We start from the raw sequence: 13609 nt of genomic DNA on the forward strand, positions 1-13609 counted from the left end.
CTCTCCCTTGACATCTAGTAATGAGCTGGGAGGGAAGAGTTCAGGCACTGATCTTGTTTGCATAGACACGCCCATGATGCCTATGTGAGCAGCATGATGGGGCTGCTTTGCCCAAATGATCTCTTCTGGCTGGTGTTAGATTGCAGGTCACTTTGTTATTGTGGAGCAGGGGTAATAAAGTGTGTTACCATTGTTGTGTGACTAAAGAACAGCAGAACTGTGGTTGGCATGCCCTGATTGAGGGACTTACCCTCTGCTGAATGGCTAAGCAGGGGTAGGGGTGCCAAAAGCCAGTGGAGATGAGAGGGGTTAGGTGTTTGTGGTGCTGAATGGTCTTAGGCACAATATAGCTCATCCTCTTTCTACTGTGTAATGATAGAGCTGATTAAGACTCAATTGAGAGTCCTTTGTGGCAGATCAATAGAGTTGAATAACTGATAACCAGGTCTAAGCATTAGACCTGCTTTGGGACAGTGCCTGTGGTGAAAGAGATTGCCCAGCTTGCACTAGCAGTGAGGCTCCTCCAGTAACAGCTGAACTGAAAGCTGTGTTAGTGGGGGGGACCTTTAGACATCCCAGAGCGTGTGGTAGAGCAGAGGAGCAAGCAAGGTGCTTTTACTCTTCCCCATCTCCGGGTGGGAGGTGAATTCATGTGATTGCACCTCTGAGTCTTCACTGACCAATGACAAGAAGTGTGAGTGGGGTGCAATGGAGGGAGTGGGGAAGGGCTGGTTAAAGGAACTTTTGTTTGTAGGACTTAAGGACCTGAGGCAACAGACACTGCCTAATGTATTCTGGGGTGGGTGTTTTGCTCATGGTCTTATGCTTATGGAACCATGCTTGTGGTGTTTTCCCAAGTTAATGCTGGGTTATTTTCCCCTTTTTTGTTAGAAGTTTCTTTTCTACACACAGTCAGTGCTTGTGAGAGGGGAAGTGTGTACAGGTGCCTGGGATGGTGTGTAATTGGCCCAAGTTACTGGGTGGGGGCTTGATTCAGTTCTGTGTTGTATTGTTAAAAAGGAACCCCTCGATACTGAACCCAATCCTTGTTGCTGCCGGCTCTACCTGACAGAAGGGTTACACACTCATCATCAGAGACAGTGAATTACAGTAATACAGCCTGACAGTGACAAATACTTGGACCACTGTGCCCAGGTCTTCATCCAGGAAGAAGGAGCTAAGCTTCCTGTTGAGCTGAAGGTGCAAGAAGGCATTTTTAGGCAGTGATGCTACTGGCTATCCCTATATTTCTCCCTTAGGCCATTCAACGTCAGTTTCACAGTCATAGCATGGTGCATGTGCCTTCAGCTGTGGTGCTGCAAAGGGTTCAGAGAAATCCTACCAAAAGCCTGAGTCTCAGGCCAAAAGCCTGCAGTCAGGCAGTTACATGTTTGTGGTAGCAAATGAGCCTTTAAATCTGGAAGCTTCTGCACTAGCAGTGATTTGATTTTATGCAATGTCTCTCATGCTACAGTATTGCTAAGCATGTCACTAAATCCTTGCACATCAAAGGAACAAAGTAAACCAAGCAAGACTGCAAAAGCTCTATTACAATTCAGTTTTAGTTAAAGGTGGCTTGACAGCCCTGGAGACTGAAAACTTTTAGCTTACAGCAAAACTTACCCAGACCAAGTAGTAGCAGCATGCAAACTTCCCTCACTGCTGGGCAGCATACCTCAGCACCTCAAGGAAGGATTAGGTACTGGATAGCTAACCAACTATTCACGTTTAATACTGACTCTACCACCGATTTGCAAAGTGGCCTTAAGCAAGGTGCTTAACCTGTTTGTATCTCAGCTTTCCTGTCTGTAAAATGGGGATAATATAGCTTACTGTAATGGATAAGGGCAGAAAAGGTATGTACCCTGTTTTGTGTGTCTAGAGAAAGTGAATGAAGCCAAAAGAAACAACTGAAGCCAGGAGAGAAGATGGTCCTGGGGAATAGTGTCTGGGATGGTGAAGTATAGGAAAACCCAGAACATGTCCCTTTAAGGGCTTGGGACCAGGAGTCTGGAGAATGGGTGGGGGCAAGGATCCGCACTCTCCCAGCCAGCAGAGGCAGGTGTTTGGAGTTATTAGACCCACTTGGAGGTCACAAGAGCGATTAGTTGACTGGGTGAGTGACTAAAGAGGGAGCTCCAAGATCGGTCAAAAAAGGAGCTGCTGCAAGTGTTCCTGAGAGGCAGAACTCAGGTAGGATTATGCCCCAACAAACAGGGCTGTGAAACCCCTGAACCTGAGCAGAAAGTCTGCAGGCCAGGACTGGAAACAGTCCCATTTTGGGACTATGTGATCCGTAAAGCTGAAGAGTGAGTGGAAAGAGGCCATTGGGGAGCGGAGTGATATTTAATGATTTAGGGGGATATTGTTTCAAAGATCTTGGCTGTGACTGGATTAGGACTAGATGACCTGGATGGAGGAACAGAGAACACACTGATTAAATCTGCAGATGATACAGATTTAGGGAGTATTGCCCACACTTTGGAAGACAGAGTTAAAATTCACAGGGATCTTGATAAAGTTGATCTCAAGATAAAGATCTTGAGAAATAGGCTATAGACAACAAAGTGAAATTGGACAAAGACAAAGTAAGGTGTTACACTTAGGGAAGAAAAACCACATGCACAAATACACAATGGGGGATAATGGGCTTGGCAGCAGCACTGCTGAGAAAGATCTGGGAGTTGTGGTGGATCACAACCTCAACATGAGTCAGCAATGTGACACTGTTGCAAAAAAAAGCCAATGCAATTTTAGGTTGCATTCACAGAGGCTGTCAAGACTGATTTCACTCTGGCACTTTGAGTGCAGAAGGTGGGGGCCCGCAAGGATTCTAAAAATTAATCTGGGCCACTCCAGGCTGATATTAAACTCCCAAGGTTACAGCTTTTCTTTGACCTTGGATGGGTAGATGCTGCCACTACCCAAGTGCAAGAAAAACCCCTTTGAGAACCCAGGAAGGCACACTTGGGAATTCCTTCCTGTGCCTCAAGCCCCTTCACCCCTCTCCGGGGAAGAGCTGAGAAAGAAAACAGAGAAAATCAGCTGTTGCCACCAGCTAATTAAACAACATGTGCACAAACTTCTTAGGACACAAAGATCCAATCTTGTTCTTAAAAAAGGTAAATTTTATTAAAAAATAAAAAGAAAGAAAATGCATCTAAAAACTCAGACTATTGCTAGATTTTTAAAAAGAACCACTTTTAAGGATTAAGCATCAAAATAACTTTGAGGTCCAGTTTAAAGGTTACAAGTAAAACAAAAACACCTGGGGTTATCACAGAGGAGTCCACAAGCCATAAAGAAATAAACGAGAGAAACCTAATTGCATCTTCCTAGACATTTCCTGATCTGCTTACATATCTAGGGTTTCAAATGAGTAGTTCCTAGGTATGATTTGATGATTTTTCATACCTGGCTCAAAGCTTCTTACAGCATTGCTGCTCTGTGTCTCCTCTCGGGGAGAACAACCACAGACAAACAAAGTGAGAGTCTTGTTTCAATTTTTAAAAAGTTCTAGCCTTCCCATTGGCTCTTTTCACCAAGTGCCCACTCGCTTCCCTTTACCTATGCATGCAGTCAGACTTTTTAAGCCTTTACAGGTAAAGCAAGTAGAGAACAGCTACTAACGGGGATTTTATAGCTAACTGTCTGGCTGGGTGTCCATAAAAGGTAGCTGCGCCCCCTTCATTTATCACAGAGACATAGCATGCAAGTCACAGGAGGAGATCATGCCGCTCTACTTGGTGCTGGTTAGGACTCAGCTGGAGGACTGTGTCCAGTTTTGGTCATCAATGTATAGAAAGGCTGTAGAGAAACTGGAAAGGATCCAGAGGTGAGTGACAAAGATGATCAAAGGGATGGAATGCAAACCATATAAGCAATGGCTGAAGGAACGGGGTATGTTTAGTTGGGAAAAGAGGAGATTGAGCGGGGACATGATAGCGATCTTCAAAGACTTGAAAGGCTGCCATAAAAAAGATGGAGGAAAGCTGTTCTCTCTTGCCACAGAGGGCAGACAAGAGGCAATGGGTTCCAACTAGAGCACAGCAGATTTAGATTAAATTTCAGGAAAAACTTTCTCACTATAAGAACAGTAGGACAATGGAACAGTGTCTAGGGAAATTGTGGAAGCTCCTTCACTGGAGGTTTTCAAAAGGAGGCTGGAGAGCCATCTGTCTTGGATGGTTTAGACACAACGAATCCTGCATCTTGGAAGGGGGTTAGACTAGATGACCCTTGCGGTCCCTTTTAATCCTTTGATTCTATTTCCAGGAACCTTCAGGGAAACTGAGGTAGGGGATTCCAGTGGCATGCTATACCACAAGGATGTGTGCTTGAAGAATGCAAACCCACCTACCTTTATCTACCTTCAGGGGGTTCTGAGGATTAACTAGGTAAGGTAGTGCTTTGCAGGTATAAAGAACTAAGTACCATTAAACCACCCTCAGTTATACCCACGTCAGGTGAGTTCACCAGATATAATTACAGGTCAAAAAGTGGGAGTGTGCTAATAAAATATGCAGAAGGCACAACATTGGGAGGTATTGCAAATATGGAGGAGGACCAGGATATTGTACAAGAAGATCTGGATGACCTGGAAAACTGGAATTATAGAAATGGGGTGAAATTGAATAGTGCAAAGCGCAAGATCATGCACTTAAGGACTAACAACAAGAATTTTTGCTGTAAGCTCAGGATTTACCTGTTGCAAGAGACAGAGGAGGAGAAAGTCATCCTGTGATCAACCAGATTTATGAGTCACCAATGTGATGCAGCTGTGAAAAAGGCTAATGTAGTCCCAGCGATGCATCAGGGGACGTATTTCCAGAAGCGATAGGGTAAGTGATAGTTCCATTATACAAGGCACTGATGAGACCTCATCTGGAATACTGTGTGCAGTTCTGGTTTCCCATGTTTAAGAAAGATGAATTTCACATCCGATGAAGTGAGCTGTAGCTCACGAAAGCTTATGCTCAAATAAATTTGTTAGTCTCTAAGGTGCCACAAGTACTCCTTTTCTTTTTTTCAAAGTGGGAATAGGTGCAGAGAGAGTTTCTAGGATGATCCGAGGAATGGAAAACCTATCTTATGAGAAGAGACTCAAAGAGCTTGGCTTGTTTAAGACTAACCAAATGAAGGCCAAGGGGAGACATGATTGCTCTCTCTAAATACATCGGAGAGATAAATACTAGGGAGGGAGAGGAGTTATTTAAGCCAAGCTAGGGGTGAAAGTAAAATTTCTCTCTTACTGGTGTGGGGGGGGCAGCTTTCCCCCCACACCCTCTGGAAGGGGCAGGGCCTCAGGCAGAAGGGGCAGGGCTGGGGCTCCGGTAGCTGCCGCAGTGGCCAGAGTCCCGGGCCCTTTTAAATCGCCGGCCCCAGGGTAGCTGCTCCTTTTGTCCTCCCCCATCAGCAGCCGGGGGGGGGGGGCAAAAGGGGCAGGGACGTTAAAGCGCAGCTGCTTTAAGCAGGGTCCTTTTGCCACGGGAGCACTTTAATATCGCTGCCCATTTTGCACCCTCCTGTCAGTGGCCCTGCCAACAGGAGGACACAAAAGGAGCAGCGCTTTAAGGAGGGTCCTTTAAAGTCCTTTAAAGCCTTACTTTCACCCCTGAGCTAAACACCAGTGTGGACACAACAACAAACAGAGATAAACTGGCCATCAATAAGTTTATTCTTGAAATTAGACAAAGGTTTCTAACCATCACAGGAGTGAAGTTCTGGAACAGCCTTCTAAGAGGAGCAGTGGGGGTAAAAAACCTGACTGGCATCAAGACTGAGCTTGGTAAGTTTATGGAGGGGATGGTGTGACGAGACTGACTACAATGGCATGTAGCAGATCTGTGACTGCTAGCACAAATATCTCCAATGGCCAGTGATGGGACACTTGATGGGGAGGGCTCCGAGTTAGTACAGAGAATTCTTGTGCAGGTGTCTGACTGGTGGGTCTTGCCTCTGTGCTCAGAGGCTAACTGATTGCCATATTTGGGGTTGGGAAGGAATTTTTCCTCCCAGGTCAGATTGACAGAGACCCCGGGGGGTTTTCACCTTCCTCTGCAGCATGGGTCACTTGCAGGTTTAAACTAGTGTAAATGGTTGATTTTTCTCTAACTTGAAGCCTTTAAAGCATGATTTGAGGACTTAAGTAACTCAGCCATAGGTTAGGGTCTATTACAGAAGTGGGTGGGTGAGGTTCTGTGGCCTGCCATGCACAGGAGGTCAGATTAGATGATCAAGATGGTCCTTTCTGGCCTTAAAGTCTCTGAGGCCAGAATTTGCCCAAAAGTGGTGGTGTTCACACCTCTTTTGTGCTCCACCACTCTAAGATTGTCAGTTAGGGCATTGGTTCTCAGACGTTTCAATATGTAGACCAACTTTTCCATATGGGGAAACCGTCTCACCCTCCCTGCCCTTTCATATAGCTAGAACTAGAGCTGGGCAGAGAAAGGCGTTTCTGCCATTTCATAGAAGATTTCAATGTTCTGATGTTTGGTTTTGTTCTGATTTGGAACTAAAACCAAACATCTTAAAATTCTCTGCAAAAGGGAATGGAGGGGGGCAGTCTCTGGGACTGGCTCTGGGGCAGTCTCCCTGGCAGGCTGCCCTTGAGCTATGAGCACTGGAAGCCATGCAAGCCTGGAAGTCTGAGTTCCCTGTTGGCCTGCTGGGGGTGCTGCTGAGGAGACAGGTAGGGGAAATCAGGCAGGATTCTGGCAGAAATTCATGGAAATTGAACATTTCATTTTCAGTGAATGGGCAATTTCTAACAAATGGAAATTTCATCTGAATTTTTCCAGCCAGCTTTCCCAAGACCACCCCCCACTTTCCATTTAGCAATATGGAAAAGAATGGATGGTCATGACCCCTTGCAACCTGTTTTGACTTCTGGTCCATGAACCCTTGAATCTGAGCTAACTGGTGGTGGTCAGTTATATGATACAAACATAGCCCAGCAGGAAGTATACTGAGAACCACCAATTTTATTTAACATAGCTTAAAACCAGCCATTAAATAATAATGGCTTTTGGTCAGTGTAAGACTGTGGTTCTTCACAGAAGACCCCATGCAGGTAGTACTTCAAAACAAAACAAATACAGCCCTTCCCCATGGGTTTCTTTTTTCGGAGAATCTAGACTTTCCCAGATGTGTGGTTGTGAAGTTCAGAATAGTCTGGTGTGAAAGTTCAAAAGCAAACAAATGGCCCCTCGCTGGTGGGTTTCTTTCTGCAAGGCATTTCTGATTAGAATCCAGACACCCCACAGAGATCTGGAAGACGAAGCCCCAATTAATCAGGTAGAGTTCCCCTCTCTGGAAGAGAGCACTAGCATTTCCAAATCCTTCCACAGTCTCTTTTGTTATGCTTATATCTAACCCTCTCTTTCCAGCATGCCCTTCTATGGAGGCCTAAAAACCCAGCCACCCAAAGATTATACTTCCCATGATTCCTTCTGGCCGAGAGGAGAGCCTTGTCCCACCTTGTCCCACTTCAAAGCACTGGTGCTGGGCGTGATGCAGAATCAGCATTCTGGGTTCTTTTCCAAATCATAAACTGCTGCCCTGGGACCAGTTCTTCTCTCTCAGTGGCTCTTTCCTTTGTCCAGTGGGTCTGTCTTTCCACTCCAATCCCTGGAATAGGGAAGTATGGCCCTGGAGACTTCCCTCTACAGTCTTAAAGGGCCAGTCTACCTCATTACAAGGATACATTTAAAATGATACATTCTTGGTCAGCAAAAAGGGACAGAGTCAGTATTTCAGGGCAGATGCTTCCATGGGAGGTGGGACAGGCATCCATTGCTACATATGAGAAGACCAGGTTAGAGACAGAGAGGGCAGAAGGGACTCTGCCTAACCTGAAATGCTTGTGAGACCTTAGACACACAGAAGGGGCCAGACTAGTGGGAGGGTGCATCTCATGTTATTTTGCAGAGATCTCTCTAGTGCTTTTTAAGAGTAAAGTGACTGTGGTTGAGAAATTCCATTGCTAAGCCTGTGATCCTTGCTTGCCTGTCACTTTGTACCTGAAGGGGATAAACTAGAACCCAGATTAACCACAGCTAGGTGGAAATTTGGGGGAGCAAGTATGAGCAAATAGGAGCTTGGGAGGTCTGAGACATTGGTTCCAGGGATTAGGATGACTGGACTTCAGAGTCCCACATCCCAAGGAAGTGATCAGACAAGAAGTCTGTACCTGGGAGGGTGACCTATAAACCCAGAGCTAAAAACAGTGACTAAACTCTACCTAGACCCAGGGAGCTTAGACACACCTGAGATCAAGTGGTTGGATCCACTCACAACAGACTGGTGACTGTCTGGAAGAGGAACGAGGCCAGGCTGTAGCAATCCAGTCTTGATTTAAAGCCTTCATTGATGGCAAATCCACCACATTCCCCAGGTAGGTTGTTCTGATGGCTAATTACCCTCAGTCTTAAAATTTTGTGTCTGATTCTAGCCTGAAGTTGTCTAGCTTCAGCTTCCAACCATTGGATCTTATTATGCCTTTCTGCCAGGTGTTAGTGTGTGATAAGCCTCTAGACAGATAGCTGTGTGAATCACAGAAAGCTTGTGCTACTGCTGATCTCTTCATATGTCAAGAAGTGGATAGGCAGAGATGCTTGTAACTGCTGCACTTTCCAGGTTATTTCCTAGGAGAGTCCAATTAGAAGCAAATGACAATATTCCAGACTGAGGGTGGAAGGGGAAACCAGAAGTGATTGCAACATGGTCTGTTAAGTGGCGGCAGGGAGGACAAACTCTTTGGAGGGGTTGCAGGGAATAGCTTGAGTAGTACAACTAATAAGGCCACTGAAGCAAACAGCAAAGTGAGGTTTGAGAAAGCTAGATATATTAATGGAGGAAGACGGAACTAAAGGACAGAGTAACAAATTAGAGAGGTGGGACAGAGACGCTGAAGCTGGAGAGGCGTGTGTGTGTGTGCACGTGCGTGGGGGAAATAACCTTTTCTTGTCCAGTAACTTCCTTATGTCCTTATTATCTTCAGGAGAAAACATTCCCAGTGCCCATGTTTTATGGGACTTATGGAAGAGTCTGTAATGGACGGCACTTCAACCTGTAAATATGGCTGTTGCTGCTGTTATAACTGCTATGCTCGGCATCTGCAGTACTGTCTCCTGGTCATGCCATTGACGTGCCTTTCAGCTGTTTTCTACTCTGTGTTTGCCAACGAGGAGCCATCCTTATGTGATCCCCTCCGTCCACCTCGTCCCTTCAGTTTGCAATTTATTTCCCCTTAAAACCTTACTTTCCTCATTTACAATGAGTGGCATGTGTTTACAAGAAATGTTTAAAAAGCAAGAGCAATGCCGTTAGCTTTTTATAACGAACTAGAACATTTGACCTATTTTACTCCCACTTGGTTACTACTTGCCTTTTAATCAATCAAATAAAACTGTGTGAGCATTGCATTTCATCTTGTCTGGACTGTTGTATTTAATCTCCCATGTGGGTGGAGGTAGATGGGGAGGAGGGAAGGGCTCAGAAGCCTGAAAATGTGAGAGATGACTCTCTAGTTCTTCTGATTTCACAGAAAGTTGCCAGAGAGGCTTTAATTAGGACCTATCAAAAGTGTTCAGGAAAAGGAAAAAGGTTTGTCCAATTGTTAGGCCCTGCTAAGCTTTTTACAAGTCAGAGTTTTTTGCATTATGTGGAAATTTATTCATGCTACCAATTTTACAGTTGTGTTCCCTTGGATTCTGCACATCTATCTGCATGAGAAAGCTACTCTATCATCTTTGCAGCTTGCTTGATCCATAATTTTCCTGCTGGTAAATATAGGGTGACTCATGCATCTCTTGGTGGAGATTGGATTTTCACTGATGGGAGATATGTTACGCTCATGTGCTAAAAACATTACACTTGTGTGCTGAATATCTTCATTACTTTTGTGTCTTCTGGACTATTGTAAAGTAGTTTTAGAAGCTGACAGAGTCCTTGGTATCCACTCTGTCGTAAAACACAAGAATAATAAATGACCAGATGATATACCCATCCTGGGAAAGCCCTGTACAATTCAAGAGGAAAATTATAACTTTTTGATAGGATTTTGGAACCATAGTACAAACATTAATAGAAAACTATATTTCTGCTGTAGAACTCTAAGTTGGGTCAAAACGCTATAGAAAGGATATTGTTCTCAGTTTGATTCTGTAGATTTTTAGAGTGGCTTCTGTTGTAGTCAATGGGACAATTCGCATATGTCATACAGATATAGGACTGACCGGAAGGGACCTGTTGGGTCATCAAATCCAGCCCCCTCCTATCACAAGCAACCCCATCATGTAATCCCTTTCATAAATTTATCAGATTCCATCTTAACTCTAGTTAGGTTATTTGCCCCCACTTCTGGTGGGAGGCTGTTTGAGAAGCTCACTCCTCAGATGGTAGAAGCCATTGTTTAATTTCCAGCCTATTCTGACCAGTTTATCCCCGTTTCTTATAGTCTCAACATTTTCCTTTTAATCACTCTTCTCCCTCTCTGATGTATTTACAGAGAGCAATCAGATCCCCTTTCAGCCTTTGTTTTGGTAATCTAAACAAGCAAAGATGTGGGTTTTTTTTGTTTTGTTTTCTTTTTTTAGTCTCTTCTCAGAAGATAGACCCTCCAGTCCCTGGATCATCCTAGTAGTGCTTCTTGGCACCTGTTCCAGTTTAAAGACATCTTTCTCGAACATGGGTGATCAGAGTTGGACACAATATTCCAGAGGAGGTTTTATCGGCACCTTGGACAGTGGCATTACTTCCCTGTCTCCACTGGAAATACACCTCACTTGATGCATTCTAGGATGGCACTTGCCTTTTTCACAGCCACATCACATTGGTGGCTCATAGTTATCATGTGATTGACCAATACATGCAGGTCTTTCTCCTCCTCTGTCACTTCAAATTCATAAGGCCCCCAGTATAAGGCCCAATAGGTCTCAAATCCAGGCCAGAAGAGCTACCTGCAGTAAACACCTCCAAGCTGCCACACAGTGGCAGCTGTAACTAGCTTGCGCTCCACAACCTGCTGTGGACACAAACCATGGGAAGTCCCACCTTAAGGGATCTGAGAGGCAGTATCATCATGGCTCCTGATTGGCTCCCTGTCCTATATAAACCCAAGGGCTAGGGAATTCCAGGAAGTGTCCAGGCAACTGTAGCTTTCCTGTATCTGCCATGACTGTTCTTGCTCAAGAACTCCTGGCTTTGAACTCAGCTTGATTTGGACCTTACCTCTTGACCTGGACCCTGAAAGCTGACTCAAACTCTGATCCTTGGTATTGACCCCACTCTGGAACATGACTATGAACTCCTCTGTTACTCTCAGCCTCAGGTTTGACCCTACTATGACCCTTGGTCCTGAATGCCCTTATTGGGATCCTGATGCCCAGTTTATAGCAGAAACTTTTATCGTTCCCTAAATGAATGACCTTCATTTTGTACTATTCAATTTTATCCCATTTCTGTTATTTCAGTCTGTGAGGTCATCCAATTCTTTCTGTACAATATTTGGATTTCCCTCTGTATTACAACTTTGTCATCAGCAAATTTCATTAGCACATTCCTACTTCTTATGACAGTATCATTAATGAAATTATTAAATAAGATCAAGACTGATCCTCCACTAGGAACCTCCTCCAACCTGATAGTTCTCCTTTCAGCACAGCCTGCTGTCATCTCCACAGGTCATGAGATAAAGAAAGGGCAAAACACCATAATCTAAAACAAAGTGGTTAACGTAAGTGTCTAATACAGCAACAAAGGAAAAATATATGACCATCTACAGACTGTAAAACAGACCAGGATCACTGAAGACATATAGAAATATTTTATCAATTGCTTGTAACATTATCTTTTAACCACTAAAATAAAGGGAAAAGACAAAGGAAAATTATAGATTTTTAAAGCCAGAAGGGAGCATTCAATCATCTAGTCAGACCTCCTATATTTCACAGGCAACAGAACTTTATCCATGTACTCCTGTATCGAGCCCAATAACTTGTGTTTGGCTGAAGCATACCTTTCAGAAAGGCACCCAGTCTTGACGTGAGGACTTCAAGATATGAACTGATACTTTGAGAGGCGGAGGGATAATTGTTTCATGTGTTTTGAAGAAGAATAAAGTTAGATTTCTAAAATCCTCTTTTTAGAAAACATCTAAAATTTGATACATTTTAATTTTGTTTTAGAATAAAATATTCAAAGTGGACACATTTATTGGTATTTGTGATGGGATGTCCACCCCCACCTCCACAGGACTGGAAGGGGATTAATGTGGCCAGGTAGGCCTTTAACTCTGCAGCCTGCACCTGGAAGGATCGCCAAGGAGCAGGGAGCTGATTGCAAGCAGGTTCAGCTGTGCAGGAATAGGCGGGGCTTATAAAGCCAGGAAGCTGGCAACAGACTGGTGCTACTGCTGGGACAGTGTAGTCACTCCCTGGAAGAAGGAGGAGTGTTTGGAGCTGATGCACCCAGAGTAAGGCTGATGCTACTGCAGGGGAGAGAATGGCACTAGTGACCCCTAGGAGAAGAGTTTGAGAAGGAGCTGGGACCTGAAAGACTCTCTCCCCATTCCTTCTAACAGGATGCTTATGACATACTGGTAAAAGTACCTGTACCACATCGTTGCTGGAAAATGGATGCAAAGTTTTCTAGCGTAGATGGGACAATGCCCTGTAGGTGGTCCCTGAAGCCCAGGGTTGAGAGACCCATTGACTGGGGCATGTAGACAGGCTCAGATGGCCTTTTATGCTGTAGCTAATGTGTGCTGGGAGCATGGTCTTCAGTCTCAAGGGCTGCTAATCAGGCACTTCTCTTAAGCACTGCATTTTATTTTACAGGAAAGCAATTAATGGTGGGCCCAATGGAAAGGAAGAGTGATCCAGGAGTTAGGGTACTGCCCTGGGATTTACGAGACCAGGGTTCAATTTCTTGCCCTACTACAGACTTCCTTTGTTACCTGGGTAAGCTCCTTAGTCTTTGCCTCAGTTTTCCTCCTATAAAATGGGGTCCAGGGTACTGCCTTGCCTCATAGTGACATTTAAATCTCTAAAAAGAAAAGGAGTACTTGTGGCACCTTAGAGACTAACAAATGTATTTGAGCATAAGCTTTCGTGAGCTACAGCTCACTTCATCGGATGCATTTGGTGGAAAATAAAGAGTTTTCCACCAAATGCATCCGATGAAGTGAGCCATAGCTCACGAAAGCTTATGCTTAAATACATTTGTTAGTCTCTAAGGTGCCACAAGTACTCCTTTTCTTTTTGCGAATACAGACTAACACGGCAGCTACTCTGAAACCTGTTATTTAAATCTCTGAGGTTCTGCTATTACAGTGATGGAGGGAATCCAGGTACATGCATTGACATTAGGAGAATAATGGTCAGGCAGATGTGTATGATAGTGGTATTTTGGATCTATATAATAAATGCTAGGGCCCAGGTTCAGCAAGGTCCTGGACTTCAGGAAAGCAGACTTTGACAACCTCAGGGAACTGATGGGCAGGATCCCCTGGGAGAATAACATGAGGGGGAAAGGAGTCCAGGAGAGATGGCTGTATTTTAAAGAATCCTTATTGAGGTTACAGGGACAAACCATCCCGATTGTGTAG

At 44.5% G+C, this 13609-nt stretch overlaps 1 long non-coding RNA gene across 3 annotated transcripts; it reads left to right on the forward strand.

Annotated features, from left to right (window-relative positions):
• Positions 1-489: 489 nt before the first annotated feature.
• Positions 490-9424, forward strand: LOC119848342. Of its 3 annotated transcripts, none has more exons than XR_005290241.2 (6): positions 490-694; positions 4276-4397; positions 4699-4841; positions 5714-5788; positions 8247-8395; positions 9002-9424. It is a non-coding gene; the product is annotated as an uncharacterized LOC119848342 (long non-coding RNA). The 3 variants fall into 3 exon arrangements; XR_005290242.2 differs by having other exon boundaries at positions 490-609; XR_005290240.1 differs by lacking the exon at positions 490-694 and adding an exon at positions 2075-2193.
• Positions 9425-13609: the final 4185 nt, after the last annotated feature.

The sequence above is a fragment of the Dermochelys coriacea genome, chromosome 1, assembly GCF_009764565.3.
Source record: "Dermochelys coriacea isolate rDerCor1 chromosome 1, rDerCor1.pri.v4, whole genome shotgun sequence".
NCBI classification, from domain to species: Eukaryota; Metazoa; Chordata; order Testudines; family Dermochelyidae; genus Dermochelys; species Dermochelys coriacea.